The sequence below is a fragment of the Anabrus simplex genome, chromosome 3 (assembly GCF_040414725.1).
Source record: "Anabrus simplex isolate iqAnaSimp1 chromosome 3, ASM4041472v1, whole genome shotgun sequence".
In the NCBI taxonomy this organism is placed as follows: domain Eukaryota; kingdom Metazoa; phylum Arthropoda; class Insecta; order Orthoptera; family Tettigoniidae; genus Anabrus; species Anabrus simplex.
This window is the reverse complement of record NC_090267.1, coordinates 169,801,414-169,814,814: the sequence shown is the minus strand read 5'-3', so window position 1 is coordinate 169,814,814 and position 13,401 is coordinate 169,801,414.

Genomic DNA, 13,401 nt, shown 5'->3' with positions numbered 1-13,401 from the left:
TAATTATCATAATTGTGCAGCACTTTTTAAATATAAATTTATGAACATAATAAGTTTTACAAACGAAAAAAAATCTGACGCAGCTATGGATGCCAGTTCGGTTAATATTTCGAAATCTGTCTAATATTGTGGACACATCTACTGAAACACACTAATACAGATTCTAATCTAATTGGTCAATTGGCACCGGTAACCTAGTTTACAACCAAGAATTTGCTTTCCCACTGTTCATCGTTTGATGACGGAGTTGCATCGAGTAGCTGCAGGTTGTCATCTGTACACGGGAAACACCCACATTTTTAGGAAACGGTATAAAACAGTATTACAGAACCCACTTCAGGAAGTGGTATAAAACTACATTACACTTCACACCAAATTGAAATTAGCTCATTATCTACATTTACTTGCCTGAAGCTCCAGAATCATCATGCTTACTTAGTGTTTAATTTTTTTCCACATCCTCATTTTCAGAACTCGTGTCTTCCATAAGAACATCTTCGTTGTTGAAATTTCGTACACTTGAATTAGACATTCAGAAGAATTACACAAACAAGCCTGGCTCTCAAACACACACTCTTCCTGTCGGCATGTATCCTACATAGTTTCCTGCCCATTTCACAGCTAAGAGTCAACGCAGCTTCAGGTTATGTAGGAACGTTGCTGTGTTATCAATACCTTGAAAGAAGACTTATGCTCATAACTACTACATTGTATGCTTATAGAAGCATTCAACAGTATCCTAGTGAAGTCACAGCTCGCTGAGACGACAGCTACTATTTTTTAGCTATAGTGAAAATGTGCCCGTAGATTCTCCGAGCTCCATCAGCAGCTGTGAAACAGCATGCCCGTAGTTTCTACGAGCGGCGTCTCCAATGTGTTAACGGCTTATATCAGCAAAATACTATAGAATCTTATTCCTTTGGTACTATTTTTCTTCTAAATTGTTACCTCTCATATAACTTTTTCTAATTTTTTTTACAGGTTAAATTACTAGTGCAAAAGAAAATAGCGTAGAGTAGAGAAGTTTAGGAAAATATCTATTTCATTAGAATGTATATGTGAAAAGCTGGTGTAGATGAGTCTGAATGACAACAAATAAAACCTTCCAGGGAAGTTTTATATTGACTAGTTTTTCCTTTTTTGGCATTTGTCTCATTTTACATGTAATATTTCTGGCTCTATTTTAACAGTATTGAAAAATTTCAGAGTTCAAAACTAGGAATTGGCAGTTCTTATAATATACGTAGAAGAGCCTCCGTGGCTGAGGCAGCAGCACGCTGGCCACTCACCGCTGGGTTCCATGGTTTAAATCCCGGTCACTCCATGTGAGATTTCTGCTGGACAAAGCGGAAGCAGGACAGGTTTTTCTCCGCGTATTCCAGTTTTCCCGGTCATATTTAATTCCAGGAACACACTCCAATATCATTTCATTTCATCTGTCATTCATTAATCATTGCCCCAGAGAAGTGTGACAGGTTTCGGCAGCCAGCACAATTCCTCTCCTCACCACTAGATGGGGGCTTCATTTATTCCATTCCCGACCCGGTCGAATGACTGGAAACAGGCTGTGGATTTTCATTTTCATAATATATGTAGATTTGAGACAACCTGTTCCAATGGAATTTGTCTAGGTTTCACTACCTGAGATTAATCCTTGTAGATGTTGAACAGAGTGAACATCCCAGTTTCATACTGTTTACTACCTGATACCATTATTTTCCCTGCCCATGTTGATCATGTGGCACACTGGGGCAAACGCTGGCAACCATGAAGGAATTAACTGGAAAATTTATAATTTTCAATAATGGACAAATTATATTGGAATTATGAATTTACTCATTCAGGACAAATATTTCAAGTTCCCAATGGGAATCAAAATCTATAAAAAAAAAACTTTAAGTGTCAAAGATTTCTAAAGATTTACTTTATTAAGTTTCTTTTATAATATTCCCTCATTTAGCTCAGAATGATACGCAGCCACATTTTTTTCTACCCCCAAAATTTGAGTTCTTATTGAATTGTCCTATTTTGATTAAACAGGGCCAGCGGGACCCAATTTCAAAATAAATGTTATTTCATATTAAGCAGCTGAATATTTTACAAGATTTAAAATAGCCTACAATGTTGTGTTTTCTTATAGAATAAATATAACTTTGAAATCTTTAAAAGCCTTTTTTGTTAAATATTATTAAAATTGAGCCACCCTTTAGTGCTGCCAACAAGTAGTCTTTCTTGTTTTCTCTTTGGTTATGAGCAACCATCTTTTGTTCAGTTCACGCCAGTCACTTAACTTGTTCAGACAGATTCATTGTATTAAACTTGTCCCTTTTCGTATTCAATAATCCTACACTCTAAAGTAAAAGGCATCTTATTTCATTTCACAATCCACAGCCTTATTAATAGATTATGGACCGAGAGTCGCATGCGAGTAAGTGAAATTATAGAAAGAAGCAAATGTGTGGTTATATTGTTCTAGAACATTCCATAACATGGCAAGAAAGAATAAGACATGGAGTCATCTGCGATAATGTGCACTGAAATGCTTTCAAAAGACAATTTTAGATACATGGAAAATCCACATGAAGATAAAATGGCAGCGAGCGACGAGTGAATCTGAGTGCGAGTGTAAGTTTCGAACTACTCACGCAATACAATCAAGTGTTCTAAGTGTGAAGAAATATTTAGCAAATAAAACTAAGTGGTTTAACTAAAGTAAGATTCATGATACTAGACACATGTGAGCCCAAACCAACTTCAAGCTTAAGCACGACGACCTGCAAATCGCTCAACTAAACAAAGATCCCACCGATGTCAAACGATGATCTACAGAATACAAACGAGGCAAAAACAATATGCTTGCATGGAATGTAACACGAGTTTGAAAACTCAGAACTCACAACTTAAAACATATGGCAACACACTCTCGAGAAAGGATATTCACTTGTGACAAATGCTAAAGACATTTTATCGTTTTTTGTATTGGCGCGATACGTGACAAGTGATGCAATAAACATTCGCAAGGAATTTACACTGCTAACATCCGACACCCAGTAGATACATCATGCCAACCACCAAATAGTTGAAGAATACTTACTTGTACAAAAGTGATCGCTACTTACGAGATCACGATGGAATGCGATCGCTGCAAGTCACGCGTACACAAGGACGGTTCAACCCTAACACAAGGAGAATAAGATATTCTCAAAAGGAGAAACCGCAAGCTCGTGAGGTTCTGCACCGCCTGTAAGCGTGCTGCCGAGGCACAAGAACACTGCTGTATAAACCTAATTGAAGACCTCCAGAAGAGGTTCGACCATTTGAGGGAATACTTGACACAGCAAAAGGACACCAGGCTACAAAAGCGAATCAGGAATGCCACCAAGGTCGAGCTGGAAAGTACAATGGGGATTCACCCCCCACACCAAAAAGAACCAACTGAACTAGAATTAACCAAAAAGGGAGGGGAAGAAAGTAGAACCAACACCAAAATCAACCATGGAAGAGTCACAACTGCAGTTACAAGGTACAAAGAAGGGAAGAAGAAGACAATGCAACAAACCAGGCCAGAGGACAAAGTGGTACACCACCAGCTGGAGGACATGAACATCACCGACCAGGAGGACAACAGACACAACAATGCGAACAGTGCAACAGAAATAAATGGCATCTCACCAGCAGAACAGATAATATTATGAACAAGCTCGTAGCAGCAACCAAAATGAACACGAATGGGGAGAAAGGAAATGGCGATCATGATAATTTGTGGAAGAATGGTGGGCAAAGAAGAACGCAGAAAATGAACAAAGTCTTGTGTATAAAAACTCAGCCAACAAAGGAATAGACAAGAATACTACTCAGATGACACGGTAACCTACACCAACATCTCAATAAAGGAGTAATATGCAAAGCCGCTGTCTTAACGAAGTGCAAGCAGAAACGCTGCAGAGAAAGGAATATGTGAAAGGTACCAAACAAGGAGAAATGAAACTAAAACCTGCAGAAAAGAGTGCATGGCTTTATGTTCCAAAACTAAGTCAAGAGACTACTACAGATGACATAGTTGCATACTTAAAGGAAAATGGAGTGGAAGGAAGGGTCCCCTGTGATATGATGAATGAAAGAATTGGAAGTCGGGCCTTCAAAGTAGGCATACCCACTGAGAAATGTTAATTAGTTTAAAACTGCAATTTTTGGCCATATGACGTCCATTGTCATCCCTTTCGACAACCATGGAAATACAAAGGCCCATACTAGCAGGATAACAATGATACTAACATAGAATGTGGAAGGTTTACGAAGTGAGAGAAATGATGGAAGATATACCAAAGGTAGTGGAACAAATCAAGGATGGAGATATTGACAATGCTGCAACCTCAAATTCAAATATTACTTTGTAAGCAGTTTTTTTAAAATTAATTAATATTTATAGAATAACTGTACAATATTTATGCCCAATTCCATATTATTTATGCTTACAGGTGTATCTGAGGACCGGATATTACATTTTTCGGACAACTCTGATATTAGTGATTTGTCAAGGGATGAAGATGACTGGGCACCCACGGGATCAACACCTGTTCATGAATATGTGCGTTCTGACAATACCATTGTAGTTGTGGAATGGAAAGACTCCCAATGAGTTGTTGTTGCTTCTACTTGTGCCAGGATTGAACCCCTAGCCAAGGTAAGAAGGTGGTCCAAAACTGAAGACAAATATATTGAAGTCGACTGCCCTTTTTTGATTAAGTATTACAATGAGCACATGGGGAGAGTAGATATTTGCAATCAACGAGATAGAATTCAAAATATTAAAATCAGAGAAGAGTTAAATATAGAACCGTTAGTACAGAACATACAGAAAGCAAGACATATGGTTCGAACATGTAAAACGAATGGGAAAGGAACGGGTAGCAAGAAGGGAATTGGAAAGAGAAGTTAAGGGAAAGAGACCAGTTGGAAGACTGAGAGGAAGGTGAATGGATCAGATTTGGAAGGACATTAGAGAAGCTGGACTGGATGTGGCAGAAGTAATGGAGCAGAAAAAGTGAAAGGACAGAAAGGAGTGGAGGAGGCTTGTTAACCACACCCGGGCGACTGGAGTGAGACATTGATGATGATGATGAATTAGATTGCTACTGAGCATGGTTCAGGACAAAGTAATGGACCTTGAAATGATTCTCCACTTTCTGGATAAGAGCATTGTTAATAGTTAGCTACAGTACCGGGAGGACTGCCGAGCTAACAACGTTCCCAAAAGTAAGATTCTCTATTTTCTCATTTTCGAATGACAGTGGGGCAACCATTGGTTGCAACTCCAGACAGAGAGAGAAGAAGAGAACATGAGGATGATGAAGTTGAAGACAAACCTGCAAGAAGGAGACGAAAATCTTCACGCCATCTCCTAAGCCTGTCTACGAAAAGAGATGACGGGAACGACCACTGGCCCAATGTTGATAAAATAGCTTTACCATGCTCTTTTCAGTATGAAGCTTGTAAAAGTAAAACCAGAACCCGTTGCATTAGATGGGATTTATATTTGTGCATTTCAAAGGATAAACATAAGGTAAAAAGTTGAAGAATGTTGAAAAGATTTTGTGTGTGAGTTTGTGTGTAAGTGGGTGGGGGGTGGGTAATAGTCACCACTGCAGCATATTTTTAATGTAAGTTTTGATTTGTAATCAGTTCTATACTTGTGAGTAATGTTATTGCTTGTATTTTGACTGTTAAGTTTGTAAATATGATGTAACACCTAACTAGGCTAAGCAGGTTAAGTAGTATTAAATAAAGCCTAACCAGCATAAACGTGCTAGTCAAGTATTGAAAAAAGTATCAATTTTTTAAATATTATTCCAAGATTCTGCATGTCAAACAATGAGTATAAACATGCAATGCACAGAAATATTCAGAAAAAAATCTCCCAGGGCTGAAAGGGATAGGTGTTGAGTAGTAGTTCTGTTTTAAAGTAGCCATGGGTAGAAACAAAGTGACGATCAAGCAACATGCTGAGAGTTACAAATTGGAACATTTTTATGTAAGCAATACAGATATACTTATGTGCCGACTTTGCAATCAAAGACTTGAATGGAAGAAGAAAGATGTTTTGGATGAACACTGCAAGAGCAGAAACCTTGTGCTACTAAAGAAGCAATTTTTTTCCCAACCAGCGTGTGAACAGCATTGCATCAAGTGGCAAACCACAATAGCAGAAATGGATAGAAAGGCAAAAAGAGCAAGCGAGACACAAACGTTCATTGAGGATACTGTGAAGATGTGCCAGCAGACTAATACCCCATCCACAAGCTGGACCATCCTGCTTTCTGAGACTTCCTTGTAAAGTAAGTGCCAATTTCAGATATATTTCCAGGCACCATTTATATTTGTATTTAAAATACATTTACACCATCTTGAGAGGTAGGCCTATAGCCTAACTTACTATGAAATATTCACAAACTGGACTACGTCCCCCCCCCCACAAAGAACACAATGTAATGTTGTTTTGAAGTATTAGGATTGCTATACAGCCTTGTTGAATTTTAGGTTAGGTCTCTTAAACTTTCGACCAAAAACTGCGTGGTTGCATGTTTCCATTATGACTACTTCATATGGAATTTTAGGTTAGGTTACTCAAATTTTCAACCAAAAGAGACCAAACAAACATGGATGGATGTCATTTTAAAATGTTACAATTTAATAGACTATGTAGAATGTAGAATAATCACTTGTTTTCATGTATATAAATGGAAGTTTATAGGGAAAAGCTTCAAAACTCGTTCAGTGATTCACTAGGTCAGCACTACACCAAATGTTTAAAGTATTTGTCCTTACCTCTAAATTTAATTATTATTATTATCAGCATATTTAACAAAATTTTATTGGCCCCATAGGTATGTCCCAGGATCAGGAGGTCTGCCTCAAGGTAGTAAGTACTCTTAGCACAGATTATGCTCCACGTTGCAGAGATTCACCAAGGGCAGAGGTGAATGCTGCACTGGACAGGAAGCCCATTGCAGTAATCGCAGCCGAGACGTCAGACAACCGAGGCAGATGTATCTTTGCTATTCTATTCAGGACGTTCACGCCAACTGCAGAACAACAAGTTTATTTGGCACGCTGTTTATTTTTGGATGCTGCCAATGGGACAACATGCAACCGAGCTATCACTGATGCTCTCAAAAAAAAGACCAAATAAACGTGGATGGACGTTATTTTAAAATGTTACAATTTAATAGACTATCTAGAATGTCTATTCTAGAAACCATTTATATTTGTGTTTAAAATACATTTTCATTTATGAAAACGTGCTGGGTTTAGTGTCAGACTCTGCCAGATATGTGGGTACATGTTTCCAGGCATTACAGACAATAATTGGAGACCATCTTCTTCACTTCCAGTGCTTTGCATGTAAGTTGCATCTTGTGGGGAATGTTATTCTCAAGGAACTGTCGCAGTTGAATGATTTGGTTTCAAAACTTAAGATGGCTTTTCTCCACTGCAGGGAATTGAAGAACTCCTATACAAATTTTTTGCAAGATAATTTCCCTGATTTGAATGCACTGTTGTTCCCAGCTCCAGTCATCACCCGATGGAACTGTTGGTTTCGCTCAGTCCAGTAGCTTAACAAGTACTTTACACCCCTGGTAGAATTCTTTACCTCTCTTAATGAGAATTCCCTAAATAGCAGTGGCAATTCAGTGTTGGATATGTTTAGAGATCAGGATATGCTTCCCTTGCTGAAAGTTCAGATAAAGTTTTTTTCTCAGATATCTGTGAAAATGAATGCGGCACTCACAGTACTGGAGGGATCATTTTACCCATATGCTCACAAGCTGTGGGATGATCTTTCCACTTTTTGTGGAGAACTAAAGAGGTGTGATGATGGATGGTTTCCATCGGAAACCAGTGACCTGCTGGAGAGTTGTAGAAACAATACGAAGAAAGAGGAGATTAAGGTGCAATTTAAGCAGTGCCTGCTTAAATGAATAACTAAGCTCTCGAAGCACATGAGCATCAGTGATACTAATGTGAGTAATTTATTTAATCCTGCAGTTGTAGGGCAAAACAGTGCTCTGGAACCCAAATCACTTGTGTCTTTGAAGCATAAGTTGCCATTCTTTAGTGTTGATCAGCTTGTCGAGAGCTGCGAGGCATATCACCAACAGATGCTGCAGAACATTAAAATGGAAAAAAAGAATGACGCTCTTCAAATGTTGATGGCACTTAGGTTAAAGTTTCCTTCCTTTGCCTCAGCAGCACTGCAGTGCATCTGGTCCCCTACGAACAATGTTGATGTACAGAGCTTTTTCAGCAAATATAACATGATTGTAACTGATAAGCAGTCTTGAATGAAGGAGGACACTATTCAAACAATTAGCATGTTGTACTTCTACCATTGCTCTTCCTTGTAGGTCTGTTTTACTGTGATGAATGAATATTTTTTATATATTATGAATGAGTATTTTTCACTTTGAAAATTGTGTTTGTAAATAAGCATATTCAACGTATAATGCTTCAACGTATGAATGAGAGCAATAATGCTCGTGATCATCTGCGAAGATTCTTCAATTCTGTTGACGGACTCAGCGATATGGAAATGCAGATAAATAACGACCTTCTGGTGATATAGTTACTTTACAGTTTATCGGCAAGTTTTGATAGATTTTGTATCGCGATCATGTCATGTGACCTGCTCCCGACAATCACACAAATGGCAGGCCGAGACAGCAAGTAAGTAAAACGCATATGCAACATTTTTATAACATGTCCCATAGACATTCTCTAACAGCAAAACTCTTTTCTTTCTTCTACTTAGATAATACAACACAATCCAACAGATCGCAGTTATGAAGAAGGGAACATTCTCACTGTAGATAATGGGACATCAAACCCAGACAACTTGACCCTTAGCAAACCACACGAAAATTTTAAATTTAAATTTATTCGCTCAAAACACGTGACTTGCATCTGTTTCATTGTACAAGTACTTCAAGACATATGGTACTTCATTACTAAACTTCCTATTGATGCAAGTTTTACAAAACATAGTACCTTTTAACTTAGTGATAAGATGTTTTTAAAACTTAATATAAGAGTATCAACATTGTAACACTGTAATCAAATAAATGAGTATGTGACTGAACATCATGAGCTGTGACATTATAACGGACCGGTGATCAATTTTAGACTTTTAAATATCTCTTCCAAACATATTTTAATATTACAACGCATCATTGTAATTTAGAATTAGTCAATTAGAAGTACCGGTAGTGTTTTAATATTATATGTTATTTTTAAGAAGATCAAGGTTCTTCAGTAGCTGAACATGACCCACAAATAAGGTTGAAACCAGTAATGCAATGTAAAAATATTGTAAGTACCTCATAATAAATAACAGTATTGATTAGCTGGATTTTTCCAATCTTTAAACTTGTGATCATGTGACAAGTTCCCGAATCCTGAAACATTACGCATAAAAACAGTTGAAGAAAGTGATGCACGATCAAGTAATCAACAGACTCGTGTACAGAACACAATATTGGTGCAGAAACAGAACAATTACAACAGTTGGAACTATGGCAAATCAAATAAGCATGACAGTGACACATTCAGGTATTTCAAACGCAAAATGTTGGGTTACAAAACAAGGAATTGTCGATTGAAAGTGAAAAGTGATCAAAACAAAAGCAAGACAGAAAATATGTTGTACACCGTGCCAGAGTCAAGTATGTGTCACGAAGCAAACATCTCGCTGATCATTCGACACACAAGAAACAGTAGTGTTTGCATAGTTGGTGTACTGCACACACGGCCAAGGGCATTGACAGTCTTTTTGTTAAATATTATTGAAACTGAGCTGCCCTCTAGTGGTGAACTCCTGCTCCATGTAAAACGGTGCCAAACGTATTGCACAGTTGATGACACGATTGAAAGAACGCAATAAGACATCTGACTTAAGTGAAGTTCGTGATGAACAAATCAATCTTCTGTTGGTCGGCAGGATTGTTGACAAGGATTATCGCGTGACATTCAATGAACACAAGGCTGAAGTTATCAACAAAAAAAGGACATCAGTTAGTTGTGCACACAGATCGAGTCAGCAGACTATACTTTGTGAGTGATTCGCGCATGATTGAGCCGGAAAAAGCTGCTCCGGCAAGTTGTGAACACAAATCTTTGATGGACTGGCACAGGAAGATGGGACATCTGAATATCAAAGATCTTTGGGAAGGAGTGAGAAACCACATGGTGCAAGGACTTGAAATTAGTGATATTAACTCGTTCATCGAATGTGAGGTTTGTTTTCAGGGGAAAATGACACATCAGCCCTTTCTAAAATTGTCTCAAAGGAAATCTGCTCCTGGTGAACTCATATACACAGATGTGTGATTGAGATCAGTTTGACAAGAAGATAAAATTTCTGCATTCTGATAATGGAACGGAGTAAGTCAACAGACAGTTTGAAGACTTATTAAATGTTGACTGACAGTTCTGAATAACCCTGAGCAAAACGGGGTTTCCGAGAGGAAAAACTGCACTTTAGTTGAAATGGCTTGGTGTGTACTGATCCAGTCTGGCCTTCCACCTTCATTCCGCGCAGAAGCGGTGTCAACTGCGAATCACATCAGGAATCGTTGCCCAACTGCTAAAATGGATGGAAATACCCCCTTAGAAGCGTGGATGGGAGTAAAACCAGATGAGGGTAACTAATCTGATGTGGATAACTTTCAGGAATTTGGTCTATTGGTCTACTGTTTGAATCGAGCCATGAGCACAGGCGGGTTTGAGCCATGTGTGCGAAAGGGCGTATTCCTGGGCTTTGCTGCAGATTTCAAGGCTTTCAGAATTTGGATCCCTGAGGAACATTGAGTGGAGATTTCATGCAACATCCAGTTCCTGAAAGAAATTCCAAAAGTGGATGGTTGTCATTATGAGGATTTCCACCCAGAACAGGTGACCAATATCATTGACATTGTTGACGACAAAGCAGAGGTACATCTGACACAATGGAAACATTTTAAGTCGTGAACAGGGATGACTTGATAAATGTTCAAGTTCAGCAAGATGAAATACAAGCAAATTTGACAGACTCAGAAAATGAACCAAACTTCTTGGGCTTCAATGTGGATCTAATTCCAATTGAACTTACGTTGACGAAGTGCAGGCTGGGTAGACCTAAGAAGGTTCTCATGGGAAAAGTCAGGCAGACCGAGGAAGCACCAGGTTACTGAAGAAAAAGTCTGAGATAATCCAGATATCGCACGCATAGCGGAAGTTCCCATGAAGTCCGCAATCACTGGTCCCGATGAAGAAAAGTGGATGCAGGCGATGGCCAATAAGTTTTCCTCAATACCGAAGAATGGCACCTGGGACTTGGTGGAGCGCCCGAAGAATTGTTTTTAACTGTTGGGAGTAGGATAGTACTGAGAAACAAATATGGCGCTGATGTTTCTGTAACTAAACGGAAAACTAGGGTTGTCGCAAAGGAATTAGTAAGTGATAAAGGTGATAAAGTTTGATCTCTGCGACAAACAGCTCCTTGCTGAACTTAAAGCTTGTGATGTAAAGAATACAAATCTTAAAATTATGTTTTAAACTTTCCAGATGTTTCTTATTTGGATACCCTGAGACAACAACATTTAAGGGTGTATCTGATGAGGTATAGCAGTTGCTGGATGGAACCTACTCATGCTATAAGACTGTGGAATTCATATTCATCTTCCTGGTTCGAACATTTTTGTTTCTGGTGCAGCTAATTGTCTACACACAATGAACTATGAATCTCACCCATTAGTAATTTGATCACTTTATGAAGGATGTGTGTTGTATAAGTGTAATATACAGTAAAATAAAGTTTGATGACAAGCAGCTCCTTGCTGAACTTAAATCTTGTGATGTAAATAATTTTCTCAACGTCCTGGAGTGGATTACGGTGAGACCTGATGTGACCGTATCGGTCATGTACATATTTATTTATTTATTTATTATTTTAGGCAGTGAAAAACTTTTGTTAAGCTCCCTCGCACATATTACAGAAAGTTGCATTAGGTTGCACATGCTTACACAATCCTTCTAACTTGGTAAACACGACTCCGTTGTAACTAAAGGAATCCCCAGATAGAGAGAGAGAGAGAGAGAGAGAGAGAGAGAGAGAGAGAGAGAGAGAGAGAGAGACAAAAATGACAAGGAAAGAAAATCAATACTAAGACCTCCACCCGCTGAAAAAATGGCCGAACGCGGCGATGCCAACTTGCAAGCTTCATGTGTATGGTATGATTTCGAGATATGCATAACAATTAGTATGGGAAACCTCGGGATGTCATATGGTTTCATAATAGACCTCTGCCAAAATTCCAGTTGTTTATAAAAAGTTAACGTGTGGAAAAATACGCGATCAATGGATTATATAACAACCATAGCGTCAGCACGCTCACTATGTACGCAGAACCCTCACGGGGGATTCTGTAAAGGCATTATTTTGATAATAAAATTTAAACAAATGGCCGATCGATGCAGGTTCCGCACATAACAAGACTACTTAAGAGTCTGAGTTACACATTTGAGCGCATTACCGATGTCATACACATGTAGAACTATTCATTTTTAAAAAATTGTGGGGGAATGACCGCCGTCTATTGTGCGTGTAGGGCTTAGGTTATAAAAAGGGCAGCCATGTTGACACAGTAGCCACTTGACGCGAAAGATTCAAGGCAGACCCACGGTTCGCTGGTGTTCTGACCTCACCTGTATTTGAGGATGAAAAGATACATTTTGCATCTTCAAACTATTATAATGTTGTACAAATGATAATATTGAAAGTGTTTAAGTAACGTGACCGCAAGAACTGTGTTACAGTATTTTTTTAAAAAAGTGACGCAATGTTAACATCATTAAAGTTGTTATAGTGCAGAAGAGGACCCGGGATTATGAACGTGCTCAGCAGGAATAGCAGTGGATACGAACCTGTGACCAACGTCAGCGCCATGAGAGCTTAAACTACGATAAGGGCCTTTTCCTAGGCCTGAACCACGGATTTCACAACATGGCGATAAGTACAAAAGTATAAAATTTTATCTAAATAAATGCACGGTTATATAATATGCAGATCACATAAATTAGCTTAGAAATGTAAATTGCATGTATTCTTGAATTAGAGAGAGAACTTGTGAGTGGTCTTCATATCGTTTATATTCATTTAGATGGAATTGAAAGTCTATTACATGGGCCTGAAAAATATATCTAATGTAATGCATGTACATGATTTTGTGGAAAAATTTTAGTTAGTCTGAGAGTGCTTAGATTAAGTGAAGAAAATGTAGATTGTATTATTGATAATTTCAAACCGTGATATGTATATTTTATTTACGGGATATTCAAGCCTATTGTGGTAATGCATGGTGATAATGT